Genomic DNA, 17,990 nt, shown 5'->3' with positions numbered 1-17,990 from the left:
CAAAGTGCCCATGAGTTAATGGTTCTTTACATTTAGCGACAAATTTGTTCCTGATTTACCCCAGAGTGACAGACACAGGGTAAAAGGGGGACATTGGAGACTGAAAATACCATTTGTGTGTCAAGGATGTTAGCAACCTGGAGTGGTGATAGGCACTGGTGTCTACAGGATATGAAATTGAGTTGATGTGATGTCATTTTGGCTCTACTGTAACCTGGTTATCTCTTGCCAAGACTTCATGTATGATTAGTCAGCTTGGAGAGGACAGCAAGCCTTATCAGGCACACTTCCTGACATTCCTGTCAACTTAAGAAATGTGGTTAAGGAATTTAAGATGAGGTGTCACATCTTCATATCAAATCCCATTGAGTCACCACCTACAAGTTTGAAGACTCCTTCTAAAAATATTAATGAAAAGGAAAAATGAAGTTTGGGCTGGATTTGACCTTGCAATGCATTTTGCATGCTACATCCCTCTAAGGTAGTGTCTTTAATATGCATACATTTTCTTTGTATACATGGAAAATAATTGTTATGCAGGCTGTTGAAAATAATATTCATTAAAACTAATGCAAAGACATGTTCTGAGTTAGCTGACTTCTAGTCTGAGAATAAGGTAACCTTTTATGTGCCTGAGCAATTTTAAAAGAAAATCCTCGTGTAAAAAGCTCGCAATCCCATATATTTAACAAGGACTATATTTGGAATGGTTAATAGACAGATGAAAATACTAAGCATAACAATATTTTTTCATCTCTTCAAAGGAAAAGCTTGTACAATGTAATATTCACATTGTATACAGACTCTTTCAAGTTTCTTTTGAAAAGCAAGTTAGCAGCATGCTATTTTTATGCCATTACATTTGTCCAACTGCACAATTTGTATTAATAAAAGCAGTTGTGTTCTCCTCCATGCAGTGGGGCTCAGAGCTAAAATTCATTGCTAAGCCAAAAGATTCCATATATGCCACAAACCAAAACACTGCATAAACAAAGCACACTAAAGGGTCTGTCTATAGACTACCATCTGGAAGACTGAGCATGCATAAGTACCCAGTTTTTCAGCCATTGACAAGTTATTCTTCCAAGTATTTCAGGGCCTGGTAAGCTCCAAAGAGTCTTCTCAGGCAGCCTACAACTGCTTCACAACCCTTTAAGAGAAGCTTACACAGTTCCAAGTCCTGACACATAAGGTACACATTCCTTTAATAACAGTTTTTACAGTTAATAATTAAAATTCTGTTCTGAATAAGCAGCCCCAGGAAAAATAATTCTACATGGCACAAACATTCATGACTCCTTCATATGGAGATGATTCTGGTGCTTGCAATGCAGGTCCAGAAGACACGTAGATTTTGTAAGCACATCCGAGAACAAGTACAGAAGACTGTAACTGACTGCAAGAGCCCTGTTAAAAGGAACATAAAGCTATAATTACATGGTAACCTTTGCTCTTTCCATTACTGAGTAGAGCAGCAATAAACTTATTTTTACAGCTTTTATTTATTTTGTTGATTTTGCCTTTCACAGACTTCAGTATTTGATTGACTAGTCCTGCAAGGGCTTATTGCTCTTCCAGTCATGTGTCTTGCCTTGAAGAACTGTCCAGCAGCTAGAAGAATTTCCCTCCAAGAAATAAATGGTAAGTTGTAGGTGTTTTTGCACACAACAAGCACAAAACTAGACAACTTCTTCTTTAGCAAACTCTCATGACTATTTCAGAGTAGACAAAGACAAACATAATAGAAGAAATGGTTTAAGACCTCAGTTATCTTAAGCTGAGTTATAGAAACATTCAGTGATTCCGAGAGAAAACATTTACTGCTAGTGTACAGCCTTCAACCTGAAACTATGTGAAACTTTAATTGACTATAAAGATTATGAATCGTCTTCTGAAAGTCTTCTCCTGTGGAATGATAATTTAATTGTGTAGATCTCTCAGTCTATAAGCAAGCAAGAGAAGAGAGCAATCAATTTATGCTTTAGACTACAGCATCATTTCCAAATTCTTCAACTTAAATAGGTCCAAGGATACCACTAGATCTCCCATGCTTGGATCTGACAGCTGGCTTGATTTTAGATAAAACACCCTGCTTTTTTTGGAGATAGACATCTACCTGTTTAGATGTTGGATATTTGTGTGCTAATATTTTCCTTGAAAGTGCTACTCAACTGCAACCTACCTTACAGTTCCTTGTCACCTACCACATCAATATTTCTGTCAAAGACATGGATTTGCACAAGACTGCTAACTGCCAATGCTTTGCGGTCCCACAGGCCCTGGAACAAGATTGGGAAATAAGAGTTTCCTCACTTGTCTTACCAGTAGGACTCTAAGCATGCTTATGCCATCTACGGTTGTCAAGGGACACTATCCCACACACATCTCAAAACCTGCCACCACTTTAAAATAACCCTCTGGTAAGAATATGCATCACCCAGCTATAGAAATGTGCTATGTTGACATATCTCTAATTCTTAAAGCAAAACTACTCATTAGAATGGAAATTATATTTCATAATATTTTCATTTTTAAAAGTACATTTATAGGAGAAATAAGTAGCTGATGATCCGTGCATAATGCAAGGCCAGTCTGTGGCACTTAGCTTTGCAGGAGACAACATTAAGAGCTTATATAGACCCTAGTCTTACTCTTATTGAGGTCAATGAAAGTTTTACTACTGATGTCAATGAAAAGAAACTCAGGCCCAGAGACAGTAGCCATCGAGTCCCTCTCATTGTCTCAATGACATTGGCTTGCAGCACTTCTGACCTTGCTCTCTTTTTTAAATTTATTTGCCTTTATCATTGAACATTTTGTTTTCTAATTCACCTCCCAAATTATTCTGAAATAGCATCCTCTTCTACCATTAGGCCCAGTGATTGTTTATGCACTTTACTATTTCTTCCAACAGCATTCAAGTTCCAGCAAATAAATAAATGAACAAACGTATAAACATAGAAATAACAAATAAATAAATAGGATGTACTAAGCTTGATTTGTTACTGGAGTAAGTCAGGAGAGCTTAATTGTAGTCAATGGGAAGTATCATGATAAAAAAGAGTGCCTGCTCCAGCTGGTCTTTTGTTGATGGTCAGGGATAAAGAAAATAATTTGACCTCATTTCTAACATGCTTGCTTTTCACACTAATGAGTCAAATATGAATGTTCACATTATATTTCACTGAGGTGAGATTAGAAGAAGGTGCCAGGAGAGGGGGCCTTCTACATAAGACAGGTGAAAAACAAGCAGGCTGGAGGAAGAATGGAAACAAATGGAAAGTTTATAGAGATAGGGAGGGAGCAATTGAAATGGAATTCTAAAATATGTACATAGCATGTATTTGTGCCAGGGACACATACTGGAATATGACTTTCTAAATATGCAGATTTCCCCTTACCTGAATTATTTTAATTGTCAATTATTCCTTTTGAAAATGGGTGGGGGTGCCACACATCTTTACCTAAGAAGAAAAATAAGTTGTTAAACATTTTATAGTCATAAGCTGCTCTGCAAATCCCTGTAATTAAATAGAGGGCTTTGCAGACTCCATAGGCTTTGTCATTCTAGCTCCTGCTCTTTTCTCTGGCAAAGGTTAGCCAGAGCTCTGGCAAAAGGACATTTGTTTTTTACAGATGGGAAAACAAAGAACCTCAGGCTCCTGGCCAGATCTTATTATGCTGTTACCCATTCCTGGCTCCTGCTTTTCTTGAACAAGGACTTTCAAGGGTGTTTGCACCAAACCCATCCCCTCTGGGAATGTCGTCATCATGTGTGTGTCCTGTAAAACACACTAGTTTTTCCTAAACATGGTTTAGTTCTGCTATTTTTGCTGGGCCCTTGACAATGTGTCATCTTTGAAATGTCATTGCATTAACTTTTCACTATGTTTGGGGTGCCAGTGTCAACTGCAGGCGCCTCTAGAAGGATGTGCATTTGATTGGCAAAGACAGGATGATTGACACTGGGATAGTACTCTGTCAAAGCTCAAGCGTATCATTGCATGGCAAAGCTATTCTGCTCAATGCCACCCAACCCCAGTATATATGCCATGTTGGTGCATTTCAACCCACTGTCAAAGACAGCTAACAACTGGTATCACTGATGTACGGTAAAAAGCAAACCTACTGGTCACCAGTGACAGAAATGGCTACAGTTAGGATAGTAAAAAAAAGCATTTTAATTCTACCTATCTGTATATTTATACATACATGCACACTCCCAACTAGCTGATTCTTCAGTACAAAACTCTAAGCTTTAAATAATTAATACATACCTGATTCTTTAGTCTTTATTTTTCTACCTGGAAAGTTAATGGGAGTTTTCCTAGATACCAGTCCTGCAGATTAAGTCCAATTATCAGCAGCTCTGATTTGGATACCTCCAACGTTTTAAAATGTTCTAGTTTGTCAGTCTTACACTTCACTTTCTGCTTTAAAACTGAAGATATGCCTGAGAATAATTAAGAAAATGTTTAAAGAGGAGGATAATTATTCAAGTAATTTGTCTTTTAAAATTAACAATATGCTCTTATCTATTGGCCTAAAAACCTATGTGAATTTTTTGTACTATTCAAAGAAGTCATTCTATCACCTTCTCAAGTAAGAAGGTTCATTTGCATTCACTGATCATCTCATTACATTTTGCCTGTAGTCCTTCCTACAATTTCAGCTGAATATGCTATTCTTCTCCACTTACTCTCTTAATGCCTTGGGTGGCAGGCAGTGGCATTAAAAATGTGATGCTTCTCAGTTGCAGCTGACAGCCAGTGAAATAGTGTTACCTTTCTGAATATGTGAACCAAGGATGAAAAATCTGTGGATTCCAGATTTTGTGCCTTGCAGCTCAATGTATTTTTAGAAGATGTGAGGTTTTAGAAGTATCCCAGCTTTTGCATTTAGCATGTGTGTCCATTCCTGATGGGAAGGTTTTTCTACTTCTAACACTGGCTGGGTTTTTTACTTTCCTTTAGAAAAAACTGTTCTATGAAACTTTTTATGGGAACACATTGATTTCTGGAGAAAATGCTGTCAGGAAGCCTTACTTGAAGTAACAGTGAAGGCAACAGTGAAATATATCCACTTATATAAAACACCATTGTTATCTTCTGAATCAGGAAAGTTCTGCTGATTTGGAAAGGATGCTAGGTCTTCCTGTCCCAGGGATTTCAACAGATGGAGGTTTTCACTCTGGTACAGGGTGAAACCAATAGCTAAAATCTTGGCAAATTCCTCACAATGCAACTCTGGTTTTGTACTTTTCCTTTTTCTTTCTTCTTTTCTACCTCTGGATGTCTTCTGCTCATGTTGTCTCCTGCCACTTCTTAGCCATGCTTGCTTCCTCCTTCCTTCCCCCAGCCTTCTGTTGACTTTCCATTGTATACTTCCTGTCCATAGACCTATCTCTTAAATGTAATCCCCAACTATAAGTTCATGTTTCCTCTGCTTGACAAAATTTATCAAAATGCATTAAACTACTGCATCAAACTACTGCATCAATTTCTGCTTTAAGTCATCCCCTGTGATCCAATATTCAGCTGTTTACAATCTGTTTAATCTCACAGAACTGTTTTCAACAAACTCTCTGCTGAGTTTTTCTCATCACTGCCCTCCACGTATCCTTGCAGAGCTTCAGACATTCTCCCCATCACAAAGTCACATCTCTCTTTGCTTTTATAGCATTATGATTCATTAGTTCGTTCCTTATGTCTTTCTTTAGCATGATCTTTTTCCCTCAGCCACCTGTGTAATAAATCCCACTTCAGGAGCAATAGCTCAGAAATTTATCTCTGCTAGGTGCCATCCTGTCTTATCTCCATCCACACAATCCTGCATCTTAGCCTGGCTCCAACAAAAAACAAGCCCCTCATCTTTGCTTAAACATTTTTGATCTCTTCCACATTATCTGTGCCACCATTTTCACTGACATTGAGACTTACAGTTTGAGGATCATCTTTGACTTCTTCTCCAGTCACGCATCCAAGCTGTGTTACAATTCTGCCACATTTGTCTCCAGACCATATCTAATATCTCTCTAATTTCTGACCAAACCTCACATCGAAAACTCTGAACCACCACCTGCTTTGCCACCCACCACAGCCTCCTCCTCTTTGGTCCCCCTGACATTCAGATCACTTCTTCTGCATCACACAAGACAATTCTCACAGGGCAAACCCTTCTCACAGTTTGGAGACTTTGTTTTACATCTCTTCACCAAAGCCCTCCTCCCCCATATGAAATTCAAGTTGTTCCAGTCCTTGCTGGCAGAGGCCTATCAAACCCTTCTTAATTCTCTGTCCTAATTTCATCGTATTGTCCACATAGTACCCTACTGACTACCCACTGCCATTGCCTCCTTTCTCTTTAGTATTACCTCTGTGCATGCAGTGGGTGCCTGAAATGCTGTTCAGAGTCATTACCCACTTCTACTTTGAGCACAAAAGCAAATAACAATTAGTGACATGGTTATTTGATACATAGGGATAGTCTATTTACATACTGATAGATGGCTAATTGCTTTCATACTCACTGGTAATAGTTCTGTTTTGCCTCATCATATCTCCCTCTCCTTTTCACCTGCTCAAAACACCTCTTCCTTGTGACAGGGCCTCTGTAGACCCTGTAACTTCAGAGACCATTTTGAAAACTTGGAGGAACTTTGTAATACCATTTTATTAGGTAGTAAAAACATAAGTATGACTCATAATTTGTCATACCCTTAATGTCTTCCTACATTTGTCATCCCTTCCAAAAGTTCTCCCAAAGTATTTTGCTTTCAATAACTACTTCCTTGTTTAAAATCTTTATTTTAAACAAACAACAAGAAAAGACTAAAATGTTTGTGCTTCTACTTATTAAAGATCTGTAGCCTTGTTATTACAGGAATTACAATTATGACTCTTATTTGTATGTAGTACTTAATTTCATTATTAGCAACATAAATAATGAATTTTTCAAAATTTTCCTTTGCAGAGAGCACAACTCATCAAAAAACCTGTAGAAAAGCTTTTGAACTGACATAAAATTTAACAAACACTGGAGAGAAACTCTAACTCACTTTACTGTTCAAAACAACTGCATGGTGTTTAATGGTGTTTAGAAATCTCCACTGAACACAGCCATACTGTTTAACAGGGGCACCTCTGAAGGCAACAGTTGTTTGACATGTGGAGCCTGCAGTTTTGACACAGGGCATATTCTGTGGCCGTCCCACCAATTCAAATAGTTTGGAAGTAGCTTGTATGAGCAATGAAATGGATAGTGGGAAGGACAATATCTAGATCTAACAGTTTGTAATTTCCAGATAATTTTTCAGGATTCAAACAGTCTGTCATACCTCAACTAAGAATTACTTGTTTTTACAATGCCATTCATGAAGAGTGTGCTGCTGTGCTGATGGCAAAATACACACACATGATTAAGGACTGATATCTATGTATAGGGGAAGATATCATCTGATGAAGAACTAATAAGGATGAGCTCTGTGATAATCTGACAGACTCAAGATATCTGCAAAGACTTCCTGGAAATGAAAGGCAGTTCAGATGCAGCAGAAAATAAAGTAAGTGGCTCTAAAAAGAAAAGATCTCAGATAGCCTGTGATTCAAGAGGGGAAGGTGTCTGCCTCTTAGGCAGGGCTGCGGAGGGAGCCAAGGATGTGCTTCCCAGAGTAATGGCAGGGGAAGGGGACTTCTTTTTGTAAGGGGTTTGGTGAGTTCCTACTGCTACTTGTATTACTACTCATGTTTTAGGGAGCCCACAGAACTTTCAAGTTCTCTTATTTTTATTTAAACACAACTAACAAAGAACCAATTCCTCCTTTTCCCCCTTCCTATTCATTATATATCTGGCTGAGGGACAGTATAGTGTGCTTATACAGATTCATCCTAAAATGGATTTTTTTCAAAATCCATGATAATTAGAGCTGACAGAGGTACATTTTTGTTCTAGAACATGCTAAAAAGGCATAAAAATTTCTTGTGGTGAATGATATGAAATGTTCTGGGTTTTAGAGTGTTTTCAGTTTCTCGTGTTTTACTAGTGTCATTAAAAAAAAGAAGCCTTCATGCTATTTCAGAAAAGATTTCCATATACAGCCCCATAAAAAGTTGTCTAAAACATATAATGGTATTTCACAACATAGGAAACACTTGTTTTATCAATCACATGAACCAAACCCACCTTTAAAATGTTAAACATATCTGAACAGTTCCTTATCTTGCTTTAGACTAACATTTATATAACCAGAATCAAGACATGATGACGTTTATATTAAAGGATAAATCACAAAATACCCAGGCAGTTAAGTGCCATGCTGTAAATTAATATAAGCCCTCACATACCAGCTACCTCTCACTGAGTTGTGCACTGGCTTTTCTGTAATAAGCATCTCTTCTTTAGCTGTTTGCCCCTCCTTGGGTAACTCTTAATAGCCAGTTCCAGGAAGGAGGGGAGCAGAACATGCTTGAGAAGCAAGAAGTGAAAGTGATATATTGCAATATAAACTTGGGGCTTGCTTTTTTTTTGTCCATTGCTTTCTTTCTATAAGATGGATATCTCCATTCTGAATTGTTTGTCTTGATCACACTTCAAAGTAAATCACATTTACTTTTGACAATTCATTCACTGTAGGATCATTGCCTGACTATCGTCCACGTCATGGCACACTTTTGTACAGTGACACTCCTTGAAAATGTTGCAACATTGTCATTGGTGTCGAAAACTCCTGATCTAATCGTCTTTTCTACATACCTCACTTTCCTCAGCCCCCTGTGTCTTCTGCTTTCTTCTAAACAACACGTATGGACTTGCTGTCCCATGCATATATTGCGTTGCACTCTGCTCACCACACCACCTCAACCTCTGAACTGCTGCTGTTGGTTTCTCTAGCTCCTACCTGCCCATTTCTCGATGGTCTTACTGAGGCTCCACGTATCATTCATCCATCCCATGCCCATCTCCGATTCTCCCGGCCAACCAACAGAAAGCAGTGAGTGCCCTTAGCTGCAGTTACAATTCCCTCCACTAAGCCTTCCTATTCCGTGTGGCAACTCAGCCCCCACCTCCTCCCATGGCGTTTCACACTCAGCTGCAACTCAGGTTACTGCATATTTCCCATCAGGAAATTAAACTCTTCAGAGGCAACTGCAATTGCACATGCAAAATACTTTTCACACTAATAGAGTACTCGCTCTGTATTTTTGATCCTCATTAGGTAAGACTATAAATACCTGAAAGACTGGATAAAACTTGTGCAACCATTTTTGGATTACACAGTCTACATGATTAGATTTCTTGCAAGATGTCCAGAAGTTCCTTGTTGGCTGAGTGGAAATATTTTAAAAATAACATCTTACAGTATTTCGGTGTTTCTGTTTCCTCTATTGGTCAAAAACAGGAAATGCAGAAGCCTGTGAATCTCAGATTTTACTAAACTTCAGGAAAAAAAAAGTTCAGACAGAGAGCACTTAAAAAAAAAAAGGACCAGATTAGAACCAGTTTCTATTTTCACCTAAACCAGTTCATCCATCTGCTTTAACCATCCTTCAAAAACAACACCAACCGGAGTATTTTGCATATTTGTAATGTCTGATGGAGACAATAAGCAGAGAGCAGGTTCCAAAATAAACTCATGCTCCTTGTGTAACCTGGTGAGTGAACATCCTGACACGCAATTACTTGTTTTTTCTCTCTTTACTAGTGCAAAACATTTGGATAGTCAGGTTTTAATTTATTTCCATTTACAATGTTACCTAAGGACATTTCTTATCTGAAAAAAGCACTACCATTAGAAAGACCATTTTCCCTGTTTTAATAGCTGCCTGTTCGGTGCTAGTTACCTTATTGCATATATAAAGTTAGGACTGTTTCTTCTCACATGTATCATTGTATACTGATCAACACTGAGTTTCATCTGCCATTTTATTGCCACTTCCACAGCTCTAAAGAAGCAGCACCTTACCTTTACATTATCATTTATTCCTCTGAAAATGTATTCTGCAAGTCTATCAGTTAACTCTTTCCCGTCACACTATCATCATACTACAAGCTCAAGCACAGCACCACTATGGAAGAAATTTGCTCATAATATTTTATCCTATTTTTCCAGTTAGCCTATCTAACCTTTTTTTTATTTTAAGCTTTAGAATTAGTTTTTTGTCTCTTAATTCTCACTCTGAAATTTTATGGCTTCTTACATTTCAGAGAACTTGACTTAGAATATATCCAACCCTCCTGTCCTGCTGCTCTTACTGACATAGAAACCAGCCTTGGTAAGTTGTGCAATGGGGACAGTGCAGAGCAAGGACAACAGAGAAGCTCTGCAGCTGCTGCACCCATTGATGTTTTTTTTTGGTTAGTACAATTTTACCTTCTTCAAACCAGAAAATATTTAAGATCAGACACTGTTTGTGCTAATTTTCTGAGGCCTGGTTCAGAAATGACCTATTCTCTCCTACCTACTCCAGCAAGAGGATGCTAACAAGAATGTGTACAAAGCTCATCAATAGGTTTAATGGACGTCAAACTGACTGATGTTCCCTTGGCACTTTCTCTGAAGTTGCGTGGGTACCTCCCAGTTCACACAGTGCAAGCTGATGGCATTGCTTTCCTGATGTGCTTTCTCACCTTAGAGCAACTTGCAACTCAGTGACGTCTGAGCCAGAGGTGGTACTTTTGTGTTTTAATAGCTTTTCATGGACTGCCTATGAATTTGTCCAAATGTCTTTGAATCCATGTGAACATCCACAATATGCTGTAGCAGTGAGTAAAAACTGAGAGGAAAAAGAGTACTTTGGCTTTCTTTAGACTCCCATTTGATTATTTCATGTGTTCCCCTTAGCTGTTGCACTATGGAAAACCATGAACATGCTCCACACCGTTTGTGATTTTAAAGATTTCCACCACATCCCCCTTAGTTATCTCTTCCTAGGCTGAGAAATCCCAATCTATTCCTAGTTGCACCAGCACAAGTCTTAAATCACCCTTGCTTCTTCTCTTCTCTCTTCTCTTCTCTTCTCTTCTCTTCTCTTCTCTTCTCTTCTCTTCTCTTCTCTTCTCTTCTCTTCTCCTCTCCTCTCCTCTCCTCTCCTCTCCTCTCCTCTCCTCTCCTCTCCTCTCCTCTCCTCTCCTCTCCTCTCCTCTCCTCTCCTCTCCTCTCCTCTCCTCTTTGTATGTAGTTTTGTTCTTCCCTGAGACTGGGGATGGGTGAGTGTCATGGTTTAACCCCAGCCAGCAACTAAGCACCATGCAGCCGCTCACTCACTACCCCCCTACCCAGTGGGATGGGGGACAGAATCGGGAAAAAAAGTAAAACTCGTGGGCTGAGATAATAACAGTGTAATAGAACAGAAAGGAAGAAACTAATAATGGTAATAATAACAATAATAAAATGACAACAACAATAATAATAAAAGGATTGGAATATACAAGACAAGTGATGCACAATGCAATTGTATCCACCCACTGACTGATACCCAGTTAGTTCCTGAGCAGTGATCCCTCCCAGCCCCACTCCCCCCAGTTTATATACTGGGCATGACATCACATGGTATGGAATACTCCTTTGGCCAGTTTGGGTCAGCTGCCCTGGCTGTGTCTCCTCCCAACTCCTTGCGCCCCTCCAGCCTTCTTGCTGGCTGGGCAGGAGAAGCTGAAAAATCCTTGACTTTAGTCTAAACACTACTTAGCAACAACTGAAAACATCGGTGTGTTACCAACATTCTTCTCATACTGAACCCAAAACGTAGCACTATAGCAGCTACTAGGAAGAAAGTTAACTCTATCCCAGGCAAAACCAAGACAGTGAGCTGGGGGATCAAAACTGCACAGTATTCAGGATGCTTGTACACATGGGTTTGCCAAGCAGCTGAATGATCATCATGTTATATGTGAAGTCAGGAATGGTTTTGAAGTCCATGTACATCACTTTATATTTTTCAATACCAACTTTCCTTTAGCATTTTATTGCTCAGACACTTGGTATCATGAACTCCTCCTGAAGGGCCTTACATGCAGTTTGTTTTTATATTCCTGAAAAACTTGAACCAACAACGTGCTTTGCCACCCTAGTATCTACCCCTTTTCTAAATAATTTACAAATATGTAATAACTTACAAATAAGCCTCTGTGAGGCTTCACAAGAAATATTATTCTATTTAGAAAATTTACCAGTCATTCCCACACTTTGTTTCCTACCCTTTAATCATAAGAGGATAAAACTCTTTTTCCTACCTCTTATTTCACATCATTTCCTGTTGAAAATGGAAATCCAATCCAGGACTTGCACAGATTTGCAAAGGATGACTTCCTGGCCATGCATGCAGCACATACATGGGGGGTCCATTTCTAACGCTATGCCTAGGGGTGCTGCTCTGATGCAGCTGAAAGCAGACTGTCTGTTGAAAATGCAACAGAAGATATTTGCTGTAGTGATTAAGTAGTTGTTGATACTTCAGATGAAAAGATATGCGTTAGCAATAGTGTTGCTGTTTGAAAACTGCAGTAATTGGATCATGTTGAAGAGTTGTGCCCTCACCAAGAGACAATAACATTGAATAATATTTAGTAGCCAACAAAACATTTACATGGAAGTGAATGCAATTTTATCAGTTGATCAGGCCTGAATTTTTTAAGCAACTTGTTAATCACCTAGATATAAAACAAACAAAAAGAGCAAACAAAAATGCACAATATTTAAGTGATTAATAAAATGACTTTAAAAGAACCTCACAGAGCTTTAGCAAACTTCTTGCATATAGAAGTTCTCCTCTGGGCATGGCATAAACATCTGAATGTGAATTCAGAGGTTAACATCTTTCTAAATGTTAAAGGCACCAGCAGGATTTTGAATGATACGTCCATAGGCAAGGCTTTTTGGAAAAATATACAATAAACACTTGGTCTTACATAATTGATGGCAGCAGCTATTATTGGTCTCATTATTATTGTCATTTAATTATAGTGCAATTCTCTCCAATATTTTTTCAATGTAATTTAACAAGTTATATGTCATCTGATAGTATCGCAAAATGTGCCATTACACAAGCAATTGACAGCTATGCTGTTTTAAAAAACATTGGCTACCCAACAGCATAATTTATACAGGTGTACTATAAAGTACTAATGCAAAATACATCTTTGCTAAATCACTGCAAAAAAGTTAAGGAAAAGGAGTTCTTCAGTCACAACTGTATACTGCTTTAATAGCTCAGTGTAACTAGGAAGTCTGGATTTTATTTGTAATTAATGTTAAGATCAGAAGGGCCCTCATCTCACCTCACCTTCCAGTAATGCCTGCCTACAAATGTCTTCCAGAGTCTCTCATGTATCACCTATCATCCTACTAAAGAAAGGGACAAGTACTAATTGTAACACTACTAAAGTGTACAAAAGTTTTGTGTCTGCAGCCCAAACTCCAGCCAGGGAAAATGTTTCTGGTGACTTTAGAGGACTATAGATAATCACAGAATATGTAAGGAACCATTTTCAGAAATACAAGTGTTTCTGAGCTAGCCAGAGAGACGAGTAGGCAAATTCAATCTTTACTTCCCAAATCAGCTGCAGACTTCCTCTGAGGCTATGTGGAAGAAGCTTTGGTGACAAGAGTTTCATTCTGTGCCAGAAATAAAACAAGGATATTTCAAAATTTCTCACAAAGAACTATGTAAAAAACACTCAAGGTCATTCATAATATCTCATTTTGATGTTAATGTTTTGTCTTGTGCTGTAATATAAAATCTATTGTATTAGAGAAAATATAATAGAAAAGTGAAAAATAATTTCAAGTGAAAAATGAAACCCCAACAATGTTGAAATGGATTATTTTGACATTTTCTCCTTGGTTTTCTTTCAAAAGAAAATTCAGGTGAAATCAAGTTGAATGTTTGTGGTGCAATTTGGTTTCAGTGGAACCATGACTTCTCAAAGAGGCAGTTCCTTAAAAATCGTTTTGGCTGATTGGTGACGTGAAGTCCTGTTCCTCTTGACTCACAGATGTCCCTCTGTCCCGGACCCCTCTGGACAGCAGAAGCCCTCCCAGCATGGGGTTGGTGCTCCCTGTCTGCTGAGTGCGCAGTGATGCGGCTCTGCTCTCTTATCAACATTTGCACCTTCGGGCCACCACCCAAACTTGCATTCAGAAAGCCCATTTCTCCTGAGAGCAGCACCGCACTGCAAAAATATCCTTCTTTAAAAGCAAGACACAACAAAAAAATGCAATCCTGATGTTTAAGAAAAGCCTGGAGGCTTTTTTATCATTAACATGGCTGAGAACTTTAGGTAGGATCTTCACGTTCCCATGACTCACAGGAAAAGGCAGTAGTGTCACACTAGCATTACCACTGAAAATAACTGACACATGTAAAAACAAATAAAACGCCACTTTGCCTGCTATTTTTTAACAATGAGATGAATATTTGTGCGGTAGGTGGTAAGCTGAAACACATCATATTTGATATGAGAACACTTAACTTCATGGGGACTGAGACAATAAAGCTATGCAATCATGTCTCTAGGGTCTAATTTGACTGTAAGATTTAAATAACAATTCTATATCCCACTTGAACTTGAATGCATTCTGATCAGCGGGAAGGCAGCAGAAACTTCAAAGTTTGGAAAGTGTACACAAAAGCTGCAAGCTCACTTGTAAACGACTTCTTTGACATCTGGCAAAGTCCCTGTAAAATTACGGGGCCAGTGTAATCAGGAACAGCATTTGGTCCTTAAATATTGGTTAGGAAATGAACTTTTCAACCCCCACATTTCTCTCAGTACTGTGAATGGGCTTTAATTTTTTTTAAGTTAAGGATTAAATACAAATTGCTAAAACTATAAATCAGCTCACTAGCTGTACAAGGGGGAATACTTCCTCACACACAATTGAAACAGGCATATGTCAGATACGGGACAGTTAATTTTGACAATACTGAGAAGTTTAAAAAAGCATAGAGTGCACTGGGTTGCAATCAGTTTACTTCTGCAGTGTATCTCCCTGACTGGATACCAGTTAAATCTCATTCCTCATCTGAGGGGAAGTGGGATTCATAGTTTTTGATTAACAGCTTACTGGGGGGTAGGAGATCAATAAAATGAGGCAAACAGAGTAGCTGAAAAAAAAAAAAAGTTAAAACAAGAAGAAATATTTGTAAGCATATGCTTATACAAGGAGTGATGTCTGTTTTCCCCTTTTGCTAACCTTCCACAAACATTTGAATGGAAAGAAACTGTGTGTGAATGCTGAGTGAGATAAGAGCACATAGTCACACATATATTTGAACCAGGATAGTTTATGTGGAATTTTCAAGTCAGAAAAAGAAGTAAGGTGATTTGAGACCTCAGGTTTAGTCCTGATTTTCATCATCTGTTGCATAGTATCTTCCTTTTTGCATGTTGTAAAGATGAATGTCCACCAGAGCACATGTTCAGCAAATTACATTCCTGCCTTGCTTTGGATAAAATCTTAAACAATTGCATGAAGTAAGTATTAACTTGAAAATGTTCTCCCCAACTTCAGTTTTTCTTCAGTTTTCTTAGCAAGACATCCCATCTCAATCCTAGGCTTCCTTTCCTCCTCAGTCAGACCCCCACTGCTCTTGTATTCTCGACTGAAATTATCTGGATCCACTTGTTATCACTTATGAAGGATGAAGCAAAAAAATACCTCTCCATCTCAATACAAGACTCCAGCACCCATCATCAAAACCCTTACGGGCCAACGGAAAATCTGGTTATGAAAGATAAAAATTGGTAATGGGTTAAGTAGTTTCCATTAAATGACAGACCTTTGGAAAAGGTTGCAACTAATATTTTACTTATTACTAGAGAACAAACATTAATGAACTAACGCAATTGGTTACTAAGATCATGTGGAATGATTAACTTGGAGATGAAATAGAATTAGACCTCGAATTTCTTGAAAGGTAAAGGGGCGAAAAACTTGAGAAAATTTGTCTTTCAAGCCAAAAGGGGGAAAAACCCCTAGAATAATAAAGGCAAAGATAGTGCCATATGATTGGAGAACAGAAAGTATACTAAATGAGAGAGAGGGAAAAAAAAAGAATATTTGGGCAAATATTGGTTCATTAATGCAACCTCTAAAGTACTCAGGGGTTTAGAACATGTTTTGAAGGAACAGTTAAAGACATGGAGGCAAAGGAAATACTGGATACAGTGCATTAGGAAATATAATAAGAGAAGGGACATCTAGGCAGACTAACTTAATAGCTTCCTTTGATAAGATAGCTGATTTTCTAGACAAAGGAAATGGAGTCGATCTCATCTATCTAGACTTCAGTAAAGCGTATGGTATGGTGCCACATGGGAAATTATTTGTTAAGCTGGAGAAGATAGGGATTAGTAGAGGAATTGAAAGATAGGTAAAAGACTGTCTCAAGGAACGACAGCAAAAGATAGTGTTGAAAGGAAAAGTATTGGGAGGGTTACCAGTTAGCAGTGGAATTCTTTATGGATCAGTCTGTGGTCTGATCTTCTTATTTCCATTAAGACCATGACATAAATGTTAGGAATGTGGTGATACTACATAGGTTGGCACTATCAATACACAGGAGAGAAGGATATCATGCAGAAAAAGGTTGGATGACAGTAAGGACAGGTGTAATAGGAAAGGGATGAGAAGCAGTATTTTGAAGATAATGAAGCCAGTCACTTATCCCCAAATGAAGATAATGCATTTGGAAACTAATACCAAAAATTAGGACTCAGTTAGAAAAGACTGAGCTAGAGGGATACCCCAGGTTAGTTGTCAGTCACAGTACAGCGGAGAGCAACCAGTGAGATACTGCAGTAAAAAAGGGCACACAAGGGATGCATCAGGATGTGTATTTTAAGTGAATAAAGGAGGACTAGCTCCATTATGAAAGTCTCTCATGAGGCCTCACCATAAGTGCTGATACAGTCCTGTCACACAGTCTCAGGCAAGATAAATTAAAACTGGACCAGGTGCAGAGGAGGGCTAACCAAAATGATACGGAAAATAAAGAGTAAACCAACAGGTGTGCTGTCAGGGGTACACATAAATACCGAGGCTGTCATTAAGAAAAAAAAAAATCTACCTTAACTCATATTCAGGACAGAAACTTTCTTCTTCAAGTATATAGCAAAATTCTGGTCTTTTGTATCTCCTGTGTGATGGATATTTTCAGTAGTCAGAGCTGACAATAGGTCAGACCACAGGGAGCTACGTACATCTTTCAGGGAACTTGTCCCATTAGTGTATATAACATTTTGACTTAAATGTTAGCCCATCAGGCAGGGATCTTCTGTTTGTCCCAGTTCCGTATAGTGCCTCCTGATAAGGAACCATGGCACTCTGGCACACCTTTGTGCTTGAGTGAGTAGCAGAAACAACAGTAACAGTAGTGGTAGCTGAGGCTGTAGTATTAATAATCAGTAATCCTGTCCTGCCTTTGGTTCCCAATGTATTTGTCCTGTTTCTCAGCTGTGCTCTCTATTCCTTGTGCAGAGCAGCAGAGGGCCAACACAGCACTGGGTGTGCAAAAAGTCCTAATGTGTGGGCTAAATACAGTGCCAATGTACAACACCCATGGACCTGTTTTGGACCACTGCCAGTAGTCAACTATTAGCGAAGGTCAATGCCTTACATTTCATTCTAACTACACATCTCATTCCCCACCAGCCTTACAAGATGTCAGTTTTGTACTCACTGATATTACAAGCTCTTACCTCTCCAAGCGGTACAAAGATGACAGATTATCTAAACAATGTGGTTCATCTTTTCCATAATCCTGACATGGATAGTGATGTTGTAGGTGATTCACTATTAAAAGAGCCTGATTAGCACTTTGGAAGCATGTCAACAAGGTTTCAAGCCTCAAAATACAATCTTATTACTTTGTAATAAACATCAGCATTGTTGCTTCTGAAAAGAGTTCTGCAAACTTTAATAAGAAAGAAAGTGTGGTGTAAAAATGACCCTGACAAAACCCTCCATAAAGTGTGGAGCAAATCCCCTT

The 17,990-nt window shown here is 38.5% G+C and overlaps 1 long non-coding RNA gene across 1 annotated transcript; it reads right to left on the bottom strand.

Annotated features, from left to right (window-relative positions):
• Positions 1-1,286: 1,286 nt before the first annotated feature.
• On the bottom strand, positions 1,287-12,247 carry LOC142037582 (uncharacterized). The gene is made up of 4 exons (XR_012652411.1): positions 12,232-12,247; positions 4,278-4,453; positions 3,402-3,464; positions 1,287-1,407 (listed from the first exon to the last, which is right to left on the bottom strand). It is a non-coding gene; the product is annotated as an uncharacterized LOC142037582 (long non-coding RNA).
• Between the last annotated feature and the right edge of the window lie 5,743 nt (positions 12,248-17,990).

This window comes from Buteo buteo, chromosome 12, assembly GCF_964188355.1.
Source record: "Buteo buteo chromosome 12, bButBut1.hap1.1, whole genome shotgun sequence".
Lineage (NCBI taxonomy): Eukaryota > Metazoa > Chordata > Aves > Accipitriformes > Accipitridae > Buteo > Buteo buteo.
Note: the sequence above shows the minus strand (reverse complement) of the source record. Positions and strands in the feature narration are given on the sequence as shown.